This window comes from Aquarana catesbeiana, linkage group LG03 (genome assembly GCF_042186555.1).
Source record: "Aquarana catesbeiana isolate 2022-GZ linkage group LG03, ASM4218655v1, whole genome shotgun sequence".
Classification (NCBI taxonomy): domain Eukaryota; kingdom Metazoa; phylum Chordata; class Amphibia; order Anura; family Ranidae; genus Aquarana; species Aquarana catesbeiana.
The window spans coordinates 685,177,144-685,197,829 of record NC_133326.1 but is presented as its reverse complement, the minus strand read 5'-3'; the positions used below and the strand labels follow the sequence as shown (position 1 = coordinate 685,197,829).

The window sequence follows — 20,686 nt, the reverse complement described above, 5'->3', positions numbered from 1 at the left end:
CCTCCTCCAGTCCCATCTCCCCCATCCCATGTCCTCCTCTTTCAGTCTCATCTCCTCAATCCCATGTCCTCTTCCTCCTCCAGTCTCATCTCCTCCATCCCATTTCCTCCTCCCAGTCCCATCTTCTCCATCCCATCCCATGTCCTCCTCCTCCTCCCAGTCCCATCTTCTCCATCCCATGTCCTCCTCCTCCAGTCCCATGTCCTCCATCCTATGCTATCCTCCTCCAGTCCCATATCATCCATCCAATGTCTTTCTCCTCCTCCAGTCTCATCTCCTCCCCCCCCCCCCACAGGTGGGGGGGGCAGTGTCACTCTGATCACACACCTTGGGAAGCACCAGTCCTCGCAGTTCTCACCTGTCCTGCAGCGGCTCCTCCACGTGGTGTCAATGGAGAGGATCTGGTGCCAGGAGGGGTAGCTGAGCCTCTGTCTCGTCTCCACCAGGATTTCTGGCGGCAGCTGCAAAAACGAGCAGAGAAGCTCCTCCACCCTGACCTCCTCTTCTTCTTCCTCCTTCTTCATGGGGCCATCTGCTGGCACTCCCTGGTCTGACCCACCTTACACAGCTGGGTGCACACCGCCATTTTGACTGGAGCCTACCCGACAGCAGGCCCAGACCTCTCCCTGCACACACCTGGGATCCGCCTCGGGACACCCGGGCCCCCTACATGTGTATGAGCTAACCCCCCCCCCACCCGATGGCAGTCCTGACCCCTTGATATGTTTTGAATGGTAAGGTAAAGCATCTGGAACTGCAGATCTATCAAATCGGCAGATATGAAAAACACAAATGGATGCTACTCAGTAGTCATTATTACACCATTAAAGGTAAAGAGTGAGTACCTGAGTTTGACCTGGTATTAGTCATGTGGCCGGTCCCACTGGTTATATGTTATCTGTTATATTTCCTTCCTTGGACCACATTTGGTTGGTCCTGACCACTGCAAACCGGGAACATCCCACAAGAGCTGCAGTTTTGGAGTTGCTCTGACACAGTCATCTTGCCATTACAATTTGGCCCTTTTCAAAGTCACTTGAATCCTTAAGCCTGACCAATATTTCTGCTTTCAACACATCAACTTCAGGGACAACATGTTTACTTGCTGCTTGAGATAATCAATATTATTAACTTTACCTGTCAGTTATTATGATGTTATGGCTAATCGGTGTATCATCTATACATATTTAGGTGATTATTTGGTTCCGTGGCACATTGTATGTACGGTACGGTTTTATTGATTTAAATGTACAGCACTCAACCCCTGAAAGAGTCACTGTTTCTTGGGTGCCCTGTTCCTGTGCCCACAACTATGCAAATGGCACCAAACAATCTGACACACTTGGCTGGGTGGAGAATATTTACTATAGATGTATATACAGTACCCCAGTAACAAAAGAGATATGAACTACAGTATTGACACAGCAAATGGTTAAAACGACATTAAAGGTTCATTTAAAAAAAAAAGAAGAAGAAAACATCATATTTACCTGTTCTGTACAGTGGTTTTCACAGAGCAGCCCAAATCCTCCTCTTTTTGGCCCCCCGCCAACGTTCCTGGCTCCTCCTCTTCAGTCAGTGCCCTCAATAGCAAGCCGCTTGCTCTGGGGGCACTGGTACATGCAAGCTCTGGAGCCCCGCTTTATGCGTCCATAAGATGCACAGAGCTGTGGCCACTCCAATGGCTCCTGCTGCTGTCTCAGGCCAATGAGGAATGAGAGACCCAGGAGAAGCTCAGCTTTCGTACACTTCGCTGGACGAAGAGAGGGCTCAGGTGAGTATTAGGGGGGTGCTACACACAGAAGGTTTTTTACCTTCATGCATAGAATGCACGAAGGTAAAAATCCTTGAGCCTTCAAAAACAATTTTAAAGTGATTGTAAAGTTTCCTTTTTATTTTTTAAAATAACAAACATGTCATGTTTACCTGCTCCGTGCAAGGAGTTTGCACAGAGAGCGGCCCCAATCCTCCTTTTCTGGGGTCCCCCAGAAACGCTCCTGGCTCCTCCTTTTCAGTGAGTGCCCCACGGCGAGCCGATTTCCATGGGGACACCCGTGCGGACATGCTCCCGAGTCCTGCTGCTGCGTCCATTGACACAGACAGCAGGACTCGGGCCCGGCTCCCATGTCACTGGATTTGATTGACAGCAGCAGCAGCCAATGGCTGCTGCTGCTATCAATCTATCCAATGAGGACCCAAGACAGCCGCTGGAGCTGCTGGGCTCGTCCTCGATGCTGGAACAATCGGGATTCAGGAAAAGGGTTCGGGGTTCCCCTGTGGGGAATTCCCATGCCGTTTTTATCAATGAACTTTTATGTGTATTGTCAGACCGGCAATTCATTAATAGCCACGAGTAGTTTTAAATGACTTTTTTTCCTTTGAAATGTAATTTTGCTGTCAGACTGTTCTAAACACAGGAAACATGCGCCCCTTTACAGGCAAACTATAGACACCCCCCAGGTACGAAATTTAAAGGAATATTACACTTTTATTGTTTCACTTTAAGCATTATTAAAATCACTGCTCCTGAAAAAATGGCCATTTTTAAAACTTTTTTTTGCATTGATCCATGTCCTCTGGGGCAGGACCCAGGTCCCCAAACACTTTTTATGACAATAATTTGCATATTAGCCTTTAAAATTAGCACGTTTGATTATTCATGTTTGTGTCCCATAGACTTTAATGGTGTTCGCGTGTTCGAACAAATTTTTTGCCTGTTCGCATGTTCAGATCATCCCTAATACTGAACCACAAACAATTGGTGTAGAGAGCAACCCCTCCTAAACCCTATACTGGGGCAATCCTAACTAAGGAGAGTTATGCTACATAAGAGTTCAACAGTCTGTAATATACTCTTTTCTGCTTGCCAGCTTGTTGGGACCCAGCTCTTTTGTCGGAGCACTCAGGATCCCAGATAGCAAGCAGTTGTGCTGCAAGTTTGAAAAATGACTTGCTAAGCTATTGCTAGACTTGCCAAGCTTCACAAGTTTGTTGCACAATTGCAGCAAGTCCGCATTGTATGACTCCAGATCAAGTTTCTTTGCAAACATTCTGCAAATCTGCTGCAAGTTCTGGTTCAGTTATGTTGAGCAATAGTCATCCCACCACAGGGGTCACTGTGGTTGAATTTTCATGCTTGAAGACTTGCAGAGCCCTTGCTGTAGAATCACCACTGCAACTTTGCTCTTGCTAGAGACTTGCCACGCAAATTTGCAACAAATCGGAAAAGTGTCAACTAGAATTTGTGCTTCAAGTGCTCTGCAGGTGTACAACTTGCCAGTGAAAATGTGCAGCAAGTTAACAGACTTACAATTCAACACTGCCAAAAATTTGTAGTAAGTTATCCTTGCTAGCTGGTATAATGTCCCCTCAAGCACAGATAAAGGCACTGGCTGTCATGTACCAGTTAGTGGTGCTCGAGATCATGATGGTAGCCATTTGCACTATTCCTATCCAAGCACCCATGGGACAGTGAATGCTAGGGCAGTGGAAGGGAGTAGGTGTGAAGAGATTGGTTCAGCAAACTTGAATTTGGAGAAACTGAAGTTGGGTGAGCAAAAGCGACAAGTTTGGTTACAAGCCAAGTTCAGTAACAACCAGGAAGATAGGTACAGAATCACAATCAGAATCCAGGTCCGAGGCAGGCAGGGGTTGGCAGTGTGCTGGTAGCGAGGTACAACAACAGCAGGATGAATCTTAGCCAAAAGTCCAGGCCATGGTTGGTCACAAGGGTCAGGATCTGTGAGCATGCCTATGTGTCCACATGTGCGCCATGGTGTATGTGCAGGCTCTTTCTTGCCAGTCCAGTTACATTTCTATGCTCAAGAGTACAATGCCTTGAAAAACTATTCATACCTCTTGAAATCTTCCACATTTTGTCATGTTACAACCAAAAATGTAAATTACTTTTATTGGGATTTTATGTGATAGACCAACACAAAGTGATAAATGGTTTTCACATTTTTTTTGCAAATAAATATCTGAAAAGTGTGGCGTACATTTGTATTCAGCCCCCTTTACTCTGATACCCCTAAATAAAATCTGGTGGAGCCAATTGCCTTCAGAAGTCACCTAATTAGTAAATAGACCCACCTGTGTGTAATTTAATCTCGGTATAAATATGTCTGTTCTGTGAAGCCCTCAGAGGTTTGTTAGAGAAACCTTAGTGAACAAACAGCATCATGACGACCAAGGAACACACCAGACAGGTCAGGGATAAAGTTGTGGGGAAGTTTAAAGCAGATTTAAGTTATAAAAATATATCCCAAGCTTTGAACATCTCCCGGAGCACTGTCAAATCCAGAATTCAATAATGGAAAGAGTATGACACAACTACAAACCTACCAAGACATGGCCGTCCACCTAAACTGACAGGTCGGGCAAGGAGAGCAGCCGAGAGGCCCATGGTAACTCTGGAGGAGCTGCAGAGATCCACAGCTCAGGTGGGAGAATCTGTCCACAGGACAACTATTAGTCGTACACTCCACAAATCTGGCCTTTATGGAAGAGTGCCAAGAAGAAAGACATTGTTGAAAGAAAGCCATAAGAAGTCTTTTTGCAGTTTGCGAGAAGCCATGTGGGGGACACAGCAAACACGTGGAAGAAGGTGCTCTGGTCAGATGAGACCAAGATTTATCTTATTGGCCTAAAAGCAAAACGCTATGTGTGGAGGAAAACTAACACTGCACATCACCCTGAACACACCATCCCCACCGTGAAACATGGCGGTGGCAGCATCATGTGGTGGGAATGCTTTTCTTCAGCAGGGACAGAGATGCTGGTCAGAGTTGATGGGAAGATGGGATGCTACAGGGCAATCTTAGAAAAAAATCTGTTGGAGTCTGCAAAAGACTTCACCTTCCAGCAGGACAATGACCCTAAACATACAGCCAGAGCTACAATGGAATGATTTGGATCAAAGCATATTCATGTGTTACAATGGCCTAGTCAAAGTCCAGACCTAAATCCAATAGAGAATCTGAGACAATACTTAAAAATTGCTGTTCACGGACGCTCTCCATACAATCTGACAGAGCTTGAACTATTTTTCAAAGTAGAATGAGCACAAATGTCCCTCTCTAGATGTGCAAAGCTGGTAGAGACATCCCCAAAAAGACTTGCAGCTGTAATTGCAGTGAAAGGAGGTTCTACAAAGTATTGACTCAGGGGGGCTGAATACAAATGTACGCCACACTTTTCACATACAATGCTGTGAAAAAGTATTTGACCCCTATCTGATTTTTTTTTGCATATTTGTCACACTTAAATGACTCAGATCATCAAAAAAAATGATTAATACACAAAGATAAAGGGAGTAAATACAAAATCCAGTTTTTAAACGATGGTTTCATTTATTAAGGCAAAAAAGCTGATCAAACCTGCCTGGCTTTATGTAAAAAAGTAATTGCCCCCTAATCCTAATAACTGGTTGTGCCACCCTTGGCGGCAACAACTGCAATCAAGTGTTTGCCATAACTGGCAATGAGTCTTTCACATTGCTGTGGAGCAATTTTGGCCCACTCTTTTTTGCAGAATTGTTTTAATTCAGCCACATTGAAGGGTTTTCCAGCATGAATGGCCTGTGTAAGGTCATGATACAGCATCTCAATTGGATTTAAGTCCGGGCTTTGACTAGGCCACTCCAAAACCTAAATTTTTCTTTGTTTGAACCATTTGAAGGTGGACTTGCTGTTGTGTTTTGGATCATTGTCCTACTGCATAACCGGACATTTTCCTTTAGGATTTTCCAGTAGAGCTCAGAATTCATGCTTCCATCAATTATGGTAAGTCGTCCAGGTCCTGAAGTTGCAAAGTGGCCCCAGACCATCACACTACCACCACCATGACTGACTGTTGGCATGATGTTCTTGTTATGAAATGCTTTATTAGTTTTATGCCAGATGTAACGGGCCACACACCTTCCAAAAAGTTAAATTTGTGTCTCGTCCGTCCACAGAATATTTGCCTAAAAGCCTTGGGGATAGTCAAGATGTTTTTTGGTAAATGTGAGATGAACCTTTGTGTTCTTTTTGGTCAGCAATGGTTTTGGCCTTGGAACTCTACCGTGAATGCCATTTTTGCCCAGTCTCTTTCTTAATGTTGAATCATGAACACTGATCTTACCTGAGGCAAGTGAGGCCTGCAGTTCTTTAGATGTTGTTCTGGGTTCTTTTATGACCGCCTGGATGAGTCGTCGTCGTCATGCTCTTGGAGTAATTTCTGTAGGCCAGCCACTCCTGGGAAGGTTCACCACTGTTCCAAGTTATCTCCATTTGTGGATAATGGCTCTCCCCGTGCTTATATATGGCTTTGAAAGCCTTCCTCGAACGATATGTTTGTTTCTAATCTGTTCTTGAATTTTTTTAGACTGTGGCATGATGTGTGGCTTTTTATGATCTGTTAGCGTGCTTCACTTTGTCAGAAAGCTTCTATTTATTTGATTTCTTGATTCAACAGGTCTGGCAGTAATCAGGCCTGGGTTTGGCAAGTGAAATTTAACTCAGCTTTCCAAAAAATTGTGGTTAATCACAGTTCATTCATGATTCAGCATGGGAGGGGGCAATTACTTTTTCACATAGGGCCAGGCAGGTTTGAACAACTTTTTTCCCTTAATAAATGAAATAATAATTTAAAAACTGCATCTTGGATTTGCATGGGTTATCTTTGTGTAACATTAAAATTAGTTTGATGATCTGAATCATTTAAGTGTGAGAAATATGCAAAGAAAAAAAAACAAGAAGTGGGCAAAAACTTTTCCACAGCACTGTATTTATTTGTAAAATATTTTGAAAACCATTTATCATTTTCCTTCCACGTCACAATTATGTGCCACTTTGTGTTGATCTATCACATAAAATCCTAATAAAATACATTTACGTTTTTGGTTGTAACATGGCAAAATGTGGAAGATTTCAAGGGGTGTGAATACTTTTTTCAAGGCACTGTATAAGCACAAGCCCATCTATGCCCACAAGTGTGCATGAAAATGAGCACGGATGCCCTACGGTTCCTGACACTGGCTTTCTAATACTTGTAGATAACACTCTTTTGTCAAAGTGTAGTGGGGTTTGGCCAGTGGCCTCTCACCAACTCCTGTGGTAGCAGGTGGTTTCCCTCTGTTCACTGTTCACATTCCCTTCCTCTGTGTGGTTGGTAGACCCAGCAGGCTATGCAAGTCTTCAAGAAGGACGGCAGCATACACAATGAAACTTCAGCTGCTCCGCTCCCTGTCAGCAACAAACCGGAGCTGCACAAATTCATTTGATGAATACAATAAGTAGCGCTGCACTTTTTAGGTTTAGATCTTAGAAAGCCTGTAATCATTATTACACCATTAAATGTACAATGTGAGTACTTGGGTTTGAACTGGTATCAACCTCTTGAAGACCCTGTACACCAGGGCTAGAGTGTGACAAAAAAAAAACACACACAGGAGGATGCAAACGCCTAGTGCATTACCAGAGACAAAAGTGTTGATAAAATGGGTATTCACAAGAGTAGAAGAAATAAAGGCGTAAAAGACCATAAGGCACAATCCAATGCAGGAATCGCATGGACCAATGAACGAAACCGCTGTGCTGGTGTAGCTGACACGTTTCAGGGTTGCGCCCCCTTTTTTTCAGAGCTATATATAGGGCTGGAGTGTGAGAAGAAGAAGCATCCCCAGCAGCCAATCAGTTCATGTGCTTGTAGGAGGTGAGAGCAAAGGGATGAGCTTATCACTGTGCTGCTTCTCCTTTCACTGTCCAGTCACAGGCTGGGGACGGGTCCATGATGATCTATGCTTGGAGAAAGTGGGTTGAATGATGCTAGCCATAAGACTGAGGACATCTAGTGGCAGGAAAAAAGTACTGCAAGGAACTATCAGGAGTAAATATTGCAGCAAAATCTGATTTTGTTGATTTATCTTTTAATGGGCTCTTCATTTTTTATCTTGGTATTTTTTGACTTGTGTTCTGCCCTATGAAAAGTAATTCAAGGCAGCGATTGTAATCACTGGCCACCACCATGTCCACTAATGTCAAGTCACTTGTATTCTTTTGAAATATTTGTCTTGGATAGGTAGGATCCACTGGCGAATAGGGATTCCCCACCATGCACAGCCAGGCACACCGCTTTTTCACAGCACTCTCGAGTCAAGAAACAGTCCAGCAGCTTTGTTTTATTTTTGTTTTATTAGGGGTTAATAAACTTGGATGGGGTTAGTGGTATTATGGGATGCCCACTTGACTTTAGCAAACCCTTCAGGGACAACTTTCCTATGTACAGTCTATTTACACACTCCTCAGCTTCCTCTAGCACATCACTTTTTTCTTTCTTGCAGAACAACTTCTTAGACGGAGCTGGCACACTGTTAGATGATCTGACAAAAAGGCCTCAGATTGAGCAAAGGCTCATTATAGGCAGGGAGAGGGGTAGAGAAGGAAGCGCCACCTGAGTGTAGTATTAACAAATGATGTTTAATGACACCAGGTAAAAACACACTTACAGGATAAAAACATATAAAAGGCTCATCTGTATGAGTATGTGGTCCTCAGTGTTCCCTCTGATCCTGTGGTGGTGACGCTGCAGGGATGCTGGGCTGCAGAAGGTGGATTACCAGCCGGGAGCTCCTTCTGTGGCCATCAGGAAGAGACTAGGGGCCGGCGTGGAGCGCACGTGAAGCGTGCATGACGTCACAGGTCCTCCGTCTGCTTCTGGGTTCGGTATCCAGGGGAGGGATCGTCCAGGGAGGAGGGCTAGCAGAGAGGTTGAGAGAAGGCTACGCGCTCGGAGCCACTGCTCCTTCAATAGGCCTAATAGGGAGGTGTCTGCAATGTGCTTTTATATGGCAGTGCTGTGGGATAACAGGTCCCAGCGTCTATCACAAGAAAGCACAGTGCCACCTGTGGGCGGGAGGGGAACTACAAGGTAACAATGTACACAGAGAAAAATACAGGAGGTTATATAATAGTCAGTGTCATGGAAACATATATATGAAGAAGTGCATGGTAGTAAACATGGAGACAATAATATTAACAATAGTAAAAATGGGAGTAACAATGGGGGCAAAAGATGGAGGTAAGTATAAGCCCGGTTTCACACATGTGCGGTGCGAATTGAGCTCAGGTTTCAGTGGGGAGATAAAAATCTCCTGTTCAAAGGAATCATTGCGTTTTAGCTCAGGATCAGTGAGCAGGGAGAGGGGGAGGGAGAGGGGGGGGGGAGAGGGGGAGGGAGAGGGGGAGGTGTGGTGAGGAGAAGTAGAAAATCCTTGTTCAGAACGCAATGCATCTGCGAATCAGATGCGTTCCCATAGGAGATAATAGGCTTGCAGTTCGCACAGCAATCCCCAAAAAACGCACACGTCTCCTGTGCAATGCGCAGTGCGAATGCAACGCACACAAGTGAACCAGATGCATTCATATGAATGTATTTTAAAATGTCCTGCGAATCAGATGGGGCACAAGTCGCATCCAATCCGCACAGGTGTGAACCCGGGCTAAAAGTATAAAAAAAAAAAAATAATATATATATATATATATATATATATATATATATATATATATATATATATATATATATATATATATATATATATATATATATATATATATATATATATATATGTGTAAACACATACATACACACATACATATACATATACACACACATACATACATAAATAAATAAAAAATAAAAAATAAATATACCCAGACCCTGGTCAATGCCATGGCACACTCCCCAGCCTCCTACCATCCCCAAATTCTTTTCCCCCAAGCCGAAACGGTCCAGGAACAGAACAAAAAAAGCCCCCATCACTCAGACAACAGCACCTTGCCCCAATGACAGTTCTATATCACCATCCTATCCCGCTCAAGGAGTAGTTTCCACGGATGTTCTTGTGTCCACCCAGTTGCCCAATCCAGAACAGGACTCCGATCATGATTCACTTAGTAATCACGCTAACCACATCCAAGAGCAGCAACCCCCAGCTTGGTTGGATAACCTACCCCTTACCCAGTTGCACAAGCCCAAATCCCCTAAGACTGCAACCACTAGTAATACATTAGCCTCCACCTTGGATAATGATTTTTTAGTATGTACCCCCCCTCCGTTCCTCACCAAAAGAAAACACGAAAGAGAGGACGGAGGGGGGGACGAGGAAGGAAGGTCAGGAAAAATGCGGAAACTGTAAAAATCTACAACCTGTCACGCACTGTACTCACCTCATATGACATATCCCTCCTTGGTAAGGGGCTCACCTTTGCCCCCACCATGCAACCCAATACCTTTACGCTATTCAAGGATCTCAACAAATTTATCAGAGACCTGACTGTTCAGAGATATTTCAGCATCCAATCCTCCAAACAGGTGTCTGACAATACTTACCAGACACCTCAACCAACGGACCATGACATACTTGATGAGACTGATCAACCTGCACTTGCTCAACTCGAGGAACTATATGCCGAAAACTTTAACGCCGACCTGGAATGGCTCACCCAACACTGCCCCACCTCTCCTCCAGTCAGGCATACCACACTACGCCCCAAATCCATTTTTAACCCCACCAACAATAAAGGCCCTTACCTACAAACCTTTTACCAGGTAGTATACTCGGACTTCATCAAAATGTGTAACACCAACCGTGAACACATCTACATCAAATCCAATCTCTCTCCTTTAGAACGCCAGGCTCTAGAACAGCTCACTCTCAACCAGTCCATTGTCATCAAACCCGCGGACAAAGGGGGTAGTATAGTGATCCAAGAAAAGGATGATTATGTCCGTGAATCACGTAGACTGCTCTCCGACACCAATACTTACTCCATCCTCTCCAGTGACCCCACATCCCAGTTCGCCCTTGAAGTTGCAACACTGGTCAACCGAGTCCTGACAGAAAAAATAATTTCCAAATCCGAAGCCTCTTTTATCACAAAAGATTTCTATTAAGTCCCCTACTTCTACCATCTACCCAAGATCCATAAAGATCTAACCAATCCCCTTGGCCGTCCAATAGTAGCCGCTATTAACAGCGTCACTAGTGGCTTCTCCATCTACATTGACCAATTCCTTCAACCTCTGGCACAGAACCTCCCCTCCTACATACGTGATGGACCCCACCTACTTGATATGCTGAAGCCTTACACTTGGGAACAGAACTACTGGTGGCTCTCTCTTGATGTCTCATCATTATACACCTCCATCCCCCACGATGTGGGAGTCTGTGCTGTTGAACACTTCCTGGCCAATGATCCCCTCACCAACCCCCGGCAAGCCAATTTCATTCTTGAGGCCTTAACCTTTTGCCTCAAACACAACTAATTCGAATCAGAAGGCACACACTACCTCCAGATCAATGGAACAGCCATGGGGGCTAACTTTGCCCCCAGCTATGCCAATCTCACCATGGGATATTGGGAACATATGTACCTTGCAGCTGACCATCCCCACGCCGCCCACGTGATATATTACGGTCGATACATCGACGATATAGTGATCATCTGGGATGGCACGTTTGATGACATCATGACCTTTGTACAATACTGCAACCATAACAGCTTGGGCCTATCCTTCACTCACGTTGCTGACCCTGACACTTTGGCCTTTCTAGACCTCGAGCTTTGCCATGACAACAAAACTATATATGCAAGAAACTTTACCAAACCTACTGCTGGTAATTCATTTATACACTATGATAGCTGCCACCATCCGAGATGGGTCAACAACATCCCCCGCAGCCAATTCTGCCGCCTTCGAAGGAATTGTACCAGAGACTCAGACTATGACACCCATGGACAACTTCTGTCAAAAAAATTCCTAGACAAAGGATACCCCACCCCACTTATAGACGCGGCCTTCCATCATTACCGTAGTCTATCCCCAGGCCCCAACCGTCCTCCTGCCACTGTTAAACAACCTACCCGCTTCATCACGCAATTTCATGACAAATACAAGAAAATGGAGAAGATCCTGGCTTCACATTGGCCTATTCTGTTGGAAGACCCTCATCTCAGAACCACAGTCGATACCAAACCTAAAGTGGCATATAGAAAATCCAGAAACATTAAGAGTAAAATTGCACCCAGTAGAATTAAGCCTACCCAACCCACCTCATCACCACTCACCCTGATACTCCTCAGAGGGATGTATCAATGCAAAAAACCTCTCTGCTTAACCTGCCAGTTCATACAACACGGTCAGAAAACCTTCACTGTCAAAGGAAAAAACTATACCATAAAAGAATTCTACAACTGTTCAACTGACTTTGTTATATACTGCCTCACCTGCCCCTGTGGCCTAATATATGTCGGCAGAACCATCAGAGCCCTAAGGGCCCGCTTTGGGGAGCACCGGCGCTTTATCGAAAAAGGCCGTGACCACCACAGCGTCCCTAAACACTTCCTGACTCACCACGGCCGATCTACAGCTGGCCTCAGTGTGTGGGTCATTGAATCTATCCCGGCCAAATACCCTGCCGCTGAGCGGTATAAACGTCTTTGCCAGCAAGAAACTTACTGGATCTACTCTTTGGGCACTTTAGCACCTGGGGGGTTGAACGAGGATATTGAGGTGCACACACTACTTTAAGCCACCCCGTTTCCTCATGAGACCACCCCTACAGATGTAGCCTTGCTACAATATATATATCTTTAAGAACCCTGCACAGATACGTGCTTCCCTGTTTCTTGTGTTTTCCCCATACGCATGCTTTATCCATGTCCACTTCTTATATCATAATTTTTTCACCATTTTTTTACATTTTTTTGCCTTTCTCTACTTATTTTTTTATTTTTTATTTTTTATTTATTTATGTATGTATGTGTGTGTATATGTATATGTATGTGTGTATGTATGTGTTTACATTCATATGAATGCATCTGGTTCACTTGTGTGCGTTGCATTCGCACTGCGCATTGCACAGGAGACGTGTGCGTTTTTTGGGGATTGCTGTGCGAACTGCAAGCCTATTATCTCCTATGGGAACGCATCTGATTCGCAGATGCATTGCGTTCTGAACAAGGATTTTCTACTTCTCCTCACCACACCTCCCCCTCTCCCTCCCCCTCTCCCTGCTCACTGATCCTGAGCTAAAACGCAATGATTCCTTTGATTTTTATCTCCCCACTGAAACCTGAGCTCAATTCGCACCGCACATGTGTGAAACCGGGCTTATACTTACCTCCATCTTTTGCCCCCATTGTTACTCCCATTTTTACTATTGTTAATATTATTGTCTCCATGTTTACTACCATGCACTTCTTCATATATATGTTTCCATGAAACTGACTATTATATAACCTCCTGTATTTTTCTCTGTGTACATTGTTACCTTGTAGTTCCCCTCCCGCCCACAGGTGGCACTGTGCTTTCTTGTGATAGGCGCTGGGACCTGTTATCCCACAGCACTGCCATATAAAAGCACATTGCAGACACCTCCCTATTAGGCCTATTGAAGGAGCAGTGGCTCCGAGCGCGTAGCCTTCTCTCAACCTCTCTGCTAGCCCTCCTCCCTGGACGATCCCTCCCCTGGATACCGAACCCAGAAGCAGACGGAGGACCTGTGACGTCATGCACGCTTCACGTGCGCTCCACGCCGGCCCCTCGTCTCTTCCTGATGGCCACAGAAGGAGCTCCCGGCTGGTAATCCACCTTCTGCAGCCCAGCATCCCTGCAGCGTCACCACCACAGGATCAGAGGGAACACTGAGGACCACATACTCATACAGATGAGCCTTTTATATGTTTTTATCCTGTAAGTGTGTTTTTACCTGGTGTCATTAAACATCATTTGTTAATACTGCACTCAGGTGGCGCTTCCTTCTCTACCCCTCTCTCATCCATCACAGAGCCAGCTCTCTGAGGAAACAGCAGCCGTCTAGCCTACCAGCCTACTTTAACCATTACATTACCGGTTACCACTTAACCCTTGAACTTCCAGCCTGTCCCCTATGGACTAAGTTGCCCAGCCCTTTATATCTCCTGTTATATATGGACTTGTGTGTTTGCGCTTACAGTTACCAATACTCTGTTCATTATAGGCAGGGTCTTTTTGTGTGTAGAAAAGTCCCAGTGTATAGCTGTCCTCCTGTGGCTAATGATCCCAGCATCACCTCTTCAGGCACTGCCAGCCCACCCCTTTCACTAGCCCACCTGGCCAATCTTCCACAGTCCTCCAAGACTGACTCTACAACCATCTCAAACTGCCAATCCTCTCAGGCTGTTTCTCAGTCCTCCCAGACTGTCCCACTCACCAGCCACCCAGCTGTCTTCTCCTTGGAGATCTCCTGGACATGCTTGCTGGGTCCTGCTGTCCTCACATCTGCTCCCATGCCACTGGATAGGACTCCTCCTTGTGTTGTCAAAGGATCCCTTCCTCACCTGAGCTCCCAGGCCTGAGGTCACCCTCTCCCCAGACTAGGGGGCTACCCTCAAGGTCCTTCGACAGCCTCCTCAGCGCACCATCTCCAGCTTCCACCCAAACGCCACTGCCCCTGCTGGCCTGACCCTGAGTATTTAAGAGGTCCCTCCCCCTGCCAGCCCATTTGGCCAGGGATTGGTTGGGGCCCCCATCAATACTCCATGCAGCTCCCCTTAACCTCCCTCCCCGTTCTTCTGGAAGTTTCTCAAAAGTTCCAGCAAGTAGGGGGAGGTAAAAGAGATACTGCCTGATGAGTCATTCCAGTCACTCAAACCCTGACCCAAATAAACCCAGGCTTGGCTTGGTTTTAGAGATATTTTGTTTAAGGAAGTTGTGTTACGTCCCTGTTAGGTAGATTGGTATATCTTCATGTAACATTTTCTAGATAAGTTATCAGAATGAGCACATCGGTTATAGGGTGAAAAAATTGAGTTTTCCCTCAGTGGTCTACTTATAAAACATTTGTTGGAGGAATGCTGCACACCAGTGGCGGCTGGTGGCAAACAATACATCCACAGCTAAACCCCCCCCCCACCAAAGAACCCCCCCCCCCAGTGGGACGATCACCAGCCCTGCACTTATCACGTATTACCCGATCTAGGTCGCCGGCAGCACTTCCTCTGGGGGAAGGCTTCCCCTGCGTCTCCCCCTCCTCGGTATCATGTGCATCTCCTCCTCCTAGACGCCCAAAAGGATTGCTTCTCCTATCGGCCAATTAGGTGACTGGTCCCCCAAATTCATGCATCCGGAGCCCCGCGTTTAGATCAAGGGGCCGGACTCATGGATAGAAGGGGGGGCACCACTGCGCCCTGAATTATGGGTCGCCACTGCTGCACACACTCATGCATAGTGCATGAATTATAGCCATATTTTTTCTGATAGATTAGGGACATAAACAGCAAAAAAAAAAAAGAGCTGACAGGGGGGGGTCTAACCATTCCCTGCTAAATCCAAAAAAAAAAAAAAAAAGAGGTTATAACTTATCTCTGTTCACTCTGCCTGTGCTGTAAATTCTTCCCAACTAGCCTGAAGACTACAGAACTTCACCACCTAAATGATGGAGAAGGGGACAGAGGGTGGGTTCTTTAGTCCTGTCCTATTGTGACAATGCTGCTTCTACATTGATACAGTACCGGGGATTTTTTCAGCAGGGGTGTGGGGGAACCCAGTTCCTGCACCTCCAGCACTGAATGTATGTAATGGCAAGGGGTGCTAATGTTGCAGGGGGTAAGTCAATTGTTGCTTTGAAAAGTCTACACTGCCTCGAAAAAGTATTCATACCCCTTGAAATTTTCCACATTTTGTCATGTTACAACCGAACACATAAATGTATTTTATTGGGATTTTATGTGATAGACCGACACAAAGTGGCACATAATTGTGAAGTGAAAGGAAAATGATAAATGGTTTTAAAAATTGTGTACAAATAAATATGTGAAAAGTGTGGTGTACATTTGTATTCAGCCCCCCTGAGTCAATACTTTGTAGAACCCCCTTTCACTGCAATTACAGCTACAAGTCTTTTTGGGGATGTCTCTACCAGCTTTGCACATCTAGAGAGTGACATTTTTGCCCATTCTTTGCAAAATAGCTCAAACTCTGTCAGATTGGATGGAGAGCGTCTGTGAACAGCAATTTTTAAGTCTTGCCACAGATTCTCAATTGGATTTAGGTCTGGACTTTGGGCCATTCTAACACATGAATATGCTTTGATCTAAACCATTCCATTGTAGCTCTGGCTGTATGTTTAGGGTTGTTGTCCTGCTGGAAGGAGAACCTCCGCCCCAGTCTCAAGTCTTTTGCAGACTCTTAACAGGTTTTCTTGTTTTTTAAGATTGCCCTGTATTTGGCTCCATCCATCTTCCCATCAACTCTGACCAGCTTCCCTGTCCCTGCTGAAGCAAAGCATCTCCGCAACTTGATGCTGCCACCACCATGTTTCACGGTGGGGATGGTGTGTTCAGGGTGATGTGCCGTGTTAGTTTTCTGCCACACATAGCGTTTTGCTTTTAGGTCAAAAAGTTCAATTTTTGTCTCATCTGACCAGAGCACCTTCTTCCACATGTTTGCTGTGTCCCCCACATGGCTTCTTGCAAACTGCAAATGGGACTTCTTATGGCTTTTTTTCAACAATGTCTTTCTTCTTGTCACTCTTCCATAAAGACCAGATTTGTGGAGAGCACGACTAATAGTTGTCCTGTGGACAGATTCTCCCACCTGAGCTGTGGATCTCTGCGGCTCCTCCAGAGTTACCATGGACCTCTTGGCTGCTTCTCTGATGAATGCTCTCCTTGCCCGGCCTGTCAGTTTAGGTGGACGACCATGTCTTGGTAGGTTTGCAGTTCCATACTCTTTCCATTTTCGGATGATGGATTGAACAGAGCTCCATGAGATGGTCAAAGCTTGGGATATTTTTTTATAGCCTAACCCTGCTTTAAACTTCTCCACAACTTTATCCCTGACCTGGCTGGTATGTTCCTTGGCCTTTGTGATGCTGTTTCTTCACTAAGGTTCTCTAACAAACCCCTGAGGGATTCACAGAACAGCTGTATTTATTCTGAAATTAAATTACACACAGGTGGACTCTATTTACTAATTAGGTGACTTCTGGAGGCAATTAATTCCACTAGATTTTAGTTAGGTGTATCAGAGTAAAGGGGGCTGAATACAAATTCATGCCACACTTTTAAGATATTTATTTGTAAAAAAATTTGAAAACCATTTATCATTTTCCTTCCACTTCACATTTATGTGCCACTTTGTGTTGCTCTATCACATAAAATCCCCAAAAAATACACTTATGTTTTTTGCTGTATGAATACTTTTTCAAGGCACTGCATGTTTGATGGGGGGCTGTCTTGTTTCTTGGGGGTCAATGATTGCTGGAAGGGTTCTACAGTTAAGGGAAGGGTCTACTGTTGCTGGCTGCTGGAGAGTTTAGTCATGCTTGCTGCTAGAAGATCTATTATTGCTAATGGGGGGGGGGGTCTATAGTTGCTGTAGTTGATCTATTCTGGCTGGAGGGGCATATTGTTGCAGGGGATCTATTGTTGCGGCATGGGGGTTTATTGTTGCTGGAGAAGCCTATGTTTGCTGGGGTACTCTCTTGTTTCTTGGGGGCCAATGGTTGCTCGAAGGGAACTACAGTTGAGGGAAGGGTCTACTGTTGTTGGCTGCTGGAGGGTTTATTCATGCTAGCTTCTAGAAGATCTATTATTGCTGGTTGGAGTCTTTAGTTTCTGGAGTTTATCTATTCTGGCTAGAGGGGTATATTGTTGCATTGGGTCTATTGTTGCTAGGGGGGTCCATTGTTGCTGAGGAAGTGTATTGTAGTTGTTGGGACATCTATGGTTGCTGATGTGGTCTATAGTTGCTGGGTGGCTCTAATATTGCTAGGAGGTCTTTTGTTCTTGGGGGGTGTATATTGTTGCTGGGGGGGATCTAGTGTTTCTAGGAGGTCTTTTGTTCTTGGGGAGGGGTCTATTGTTGCTGGGGGGATCTATTGTTGCTGGGGGATCTATTGTTGCTGAAGGGATCTATTGTTGCTGGGAGAGGGTCTATTGTTATCATTAACACATTCCATACAAATTACTTAGCACCACAAAACGATACTTGGTTGTGTATTCTCTAGAAGGGGCTGTAATGAGAGGTAGGGGGTGGAACTAAGGGCTCAGAGGTGGGTAGGGGGTGGGACTAAGGGCTCAGAGGTGGGTAGGGGGTGGAACTAAGGGCTCAGAGGTGGGTAGGGGGTGGAACTAAGGGCTCAGAGGTGGGTAGGGGGTGGAACTAAGGGCTCAGAGGTGGGTAGGGGGTGGAACTAAGGGCTCAGAGGTGGGTAGGGGGTAGAACTAAGGGCTCAGAGGTGGGTAGGGGGTGAAACTAAGGGCTCAGAGGTGGGTAGGGGGCAGAGACAAAGGGGACTCAGAAGTTGGGAGTGCCTGCACCTATTATCTGAGAAAAAAACCCCTGTATAGTACCATGTGGGAGCGTTGTTACCCGAGGACAGGAAGTCTGTTACTGGCAGGATCATAATGTAAAAACAAAGAAGAAAAAAGCCTAAAAAACAAAAACAAATGCAGCCACCACATAGTAAATACTAGTAAGCAGCAATATGTTGACTTTTTGTTCTTGGGTTTATATACACTTTAATTATATCTCCTTCACTAGGTTCAACAGTCTCACAGAGAGGATGGAAACCATTTATCATGATGGTGCAGGAGTACGGCTCTCCTTTGATCCTCCTACCTGCGTTCTCTTATTCAGCAAACACAGAGGTCTCCCTTCGGGTGCTCTACACCATCGAGGACTTTGACTTGAACAGCAAGGTCGTCTTCTTCAACCCAGACTACCACAGGAAACTGATCGCTCACTGGACTAGTGCAGGTCTCAAGTCTGCCCGTCTTTCTTCTGGACTTATGGTGGTGAGCGTTGCGATGGAGGTTTGCGATAAAGTCACTCAATACGGCTTTTGGCCTTTTTTCCAAGACCTTGATGGTGCTCCGATCCTTCATCACTATTATGACAATGTCCCACCAATGCCTGGCATCCATGCAATGCCTGATGAATTTTATCAGTACCTACAAATGCATGTTCAAGGATCTCTACGTCTGAACCTGGAACATTGCTAAATGTTTTGTGTAGTACAGCAAAACTAGTGTAGGGGTAGCGCTACCATAGGAAAGGTGTACCCATCCCTTGAACAGTGGAAACATGGAAGAGGCTCCATAATATACAGTTATTTGCATGGGATATAATGGCGGCACCAACAAAATGAAGGACATATCCTTACCTCCACTTAAAGCGGTGTTCTGCCCAAAAAGAAATTAAAAGCCAACAGCTACACATACTGCAGCTGCTGGCTTTTAACAATAGGACACTTTTACTTGTCCTGGAGTCCCGCGATGTCGGCACCACAGCTGATGTTTCAATCAGCTGTCGGGTGCCGCCGGGTAAGGGAACCTGGCAGTGTAGCCTTACAGTTTCACGCCGGGAAACCTAATGCGCATGCGTGAGGCCCCGCTCCTCTCTGGCCCGGGGTCAGGGAAAGGAGGAGGAGGGAGCCCCGCGGTAATGTCACAGGCCGAGGCCCGGACTCCCAGAAGTGGGAACAGGATACCTGTCAAAGACAGATATCCTGCCCCCCCACCCGAAAGGTGCCAATTGTGGCACCGGAGGGGGACAGGAGACAAATGAGCGGAAGTTCCACTTTTGGGTGGAACTCCGCTTTAATGATATTTGAAAGTCTGCATGGGTTCAAGTTAGGAAGTAACTGTAAGGGCTCTTGGTAGTAGTTGTGTGTATGCAGGACAAATGAATAGAACAAAAGAGGGATTACAGGTTGGGCATAATGAAGGAAGGTAGAGCTAACTCAATGGTTTTGCGTAGGTCAATGGCTTAAGGTAAGTGATTCAGGAGTATTCACTTGTGGGCAGTTGGTGTCTGTGCCAGTAAAGACAGTGCAAGTGGGGCTGCTTTACTTTGCCCATTGTAAACCTTATAAAAGTCAGTCAACGAGATGAGGCTACCAAGGTGCTACTTAGTCTTGGACCTCATTCTGCTTTAAAATGTATGGAAACCCTAAATCTGTTTTCAGTATGCTTGGTATCATGCATCACAGTATACAAGGCAAATAACTTTTTGTGAATCTGATGCAGAAGATGATCTCACACTGCAATCAAACAGCTATGAAGAACAGGAGTGCCTAGGCACAGGAAGTGCACTGCTATACTTCAACAAAAATTCAGTAGTAGTTTTAGGGAACTTCCTAGACGCAGTTATCCACTTGCCGAATGGCTTACGCTGATATATATTGGCAAAGTGGTACGTACCCGCAAATGGCTGTATGGGTACGTCTTCCCCTTTAAAAGCCATAGCAGGCACGTGGAGGACCCGATGTGTGTGGCCAGCGGGCGCGATCGCTCCCGGCCACCCGCGATCAGGGGCACGAGAGCCAGATGGGTACGTCTTCCCCTTTAAAAGCCACAGCAGGCACGTGGAGGACCCGATGTGTGTGGCCAGCGGGCGCGATCGCTCCCGGCCACCCGCGATCAGGGGCACGAGAGCCAGATGGGTACGTCTTCCCCTTTAAAAGCCACAGCAGGCACGTGGAGGACCCGATGCGTGTGGCCGGCGGGCGCGATTGCTCCCGGCCACCCGCGATCAGGGGCTCGAGAGCCAGAATGGGGATTTGTGTGTGTAAACAAATCGCTGTTCTGACAGGGGAGAAGAGACACATCTGCTGTTTGTAGTAATTACAAACAGTGATAGGTCTCCTCCCCCAGTC

At 45.7% G+C, this 20,686-nt stretch overlaps 1 pseudogene; it reads left to right on the top strand.

The window, feature by feature from the left end:
- Nucleotides 1-20,452, top strand: part of LOC141133548 (alpha-2,8-sialyltransferase 8F-like) — a 39,295-nt pseudogene extending 18,843 nt beyond the window's left edge.
- Nucleotides 20,453-20,686: the final 234 nt, after the last annotated feature.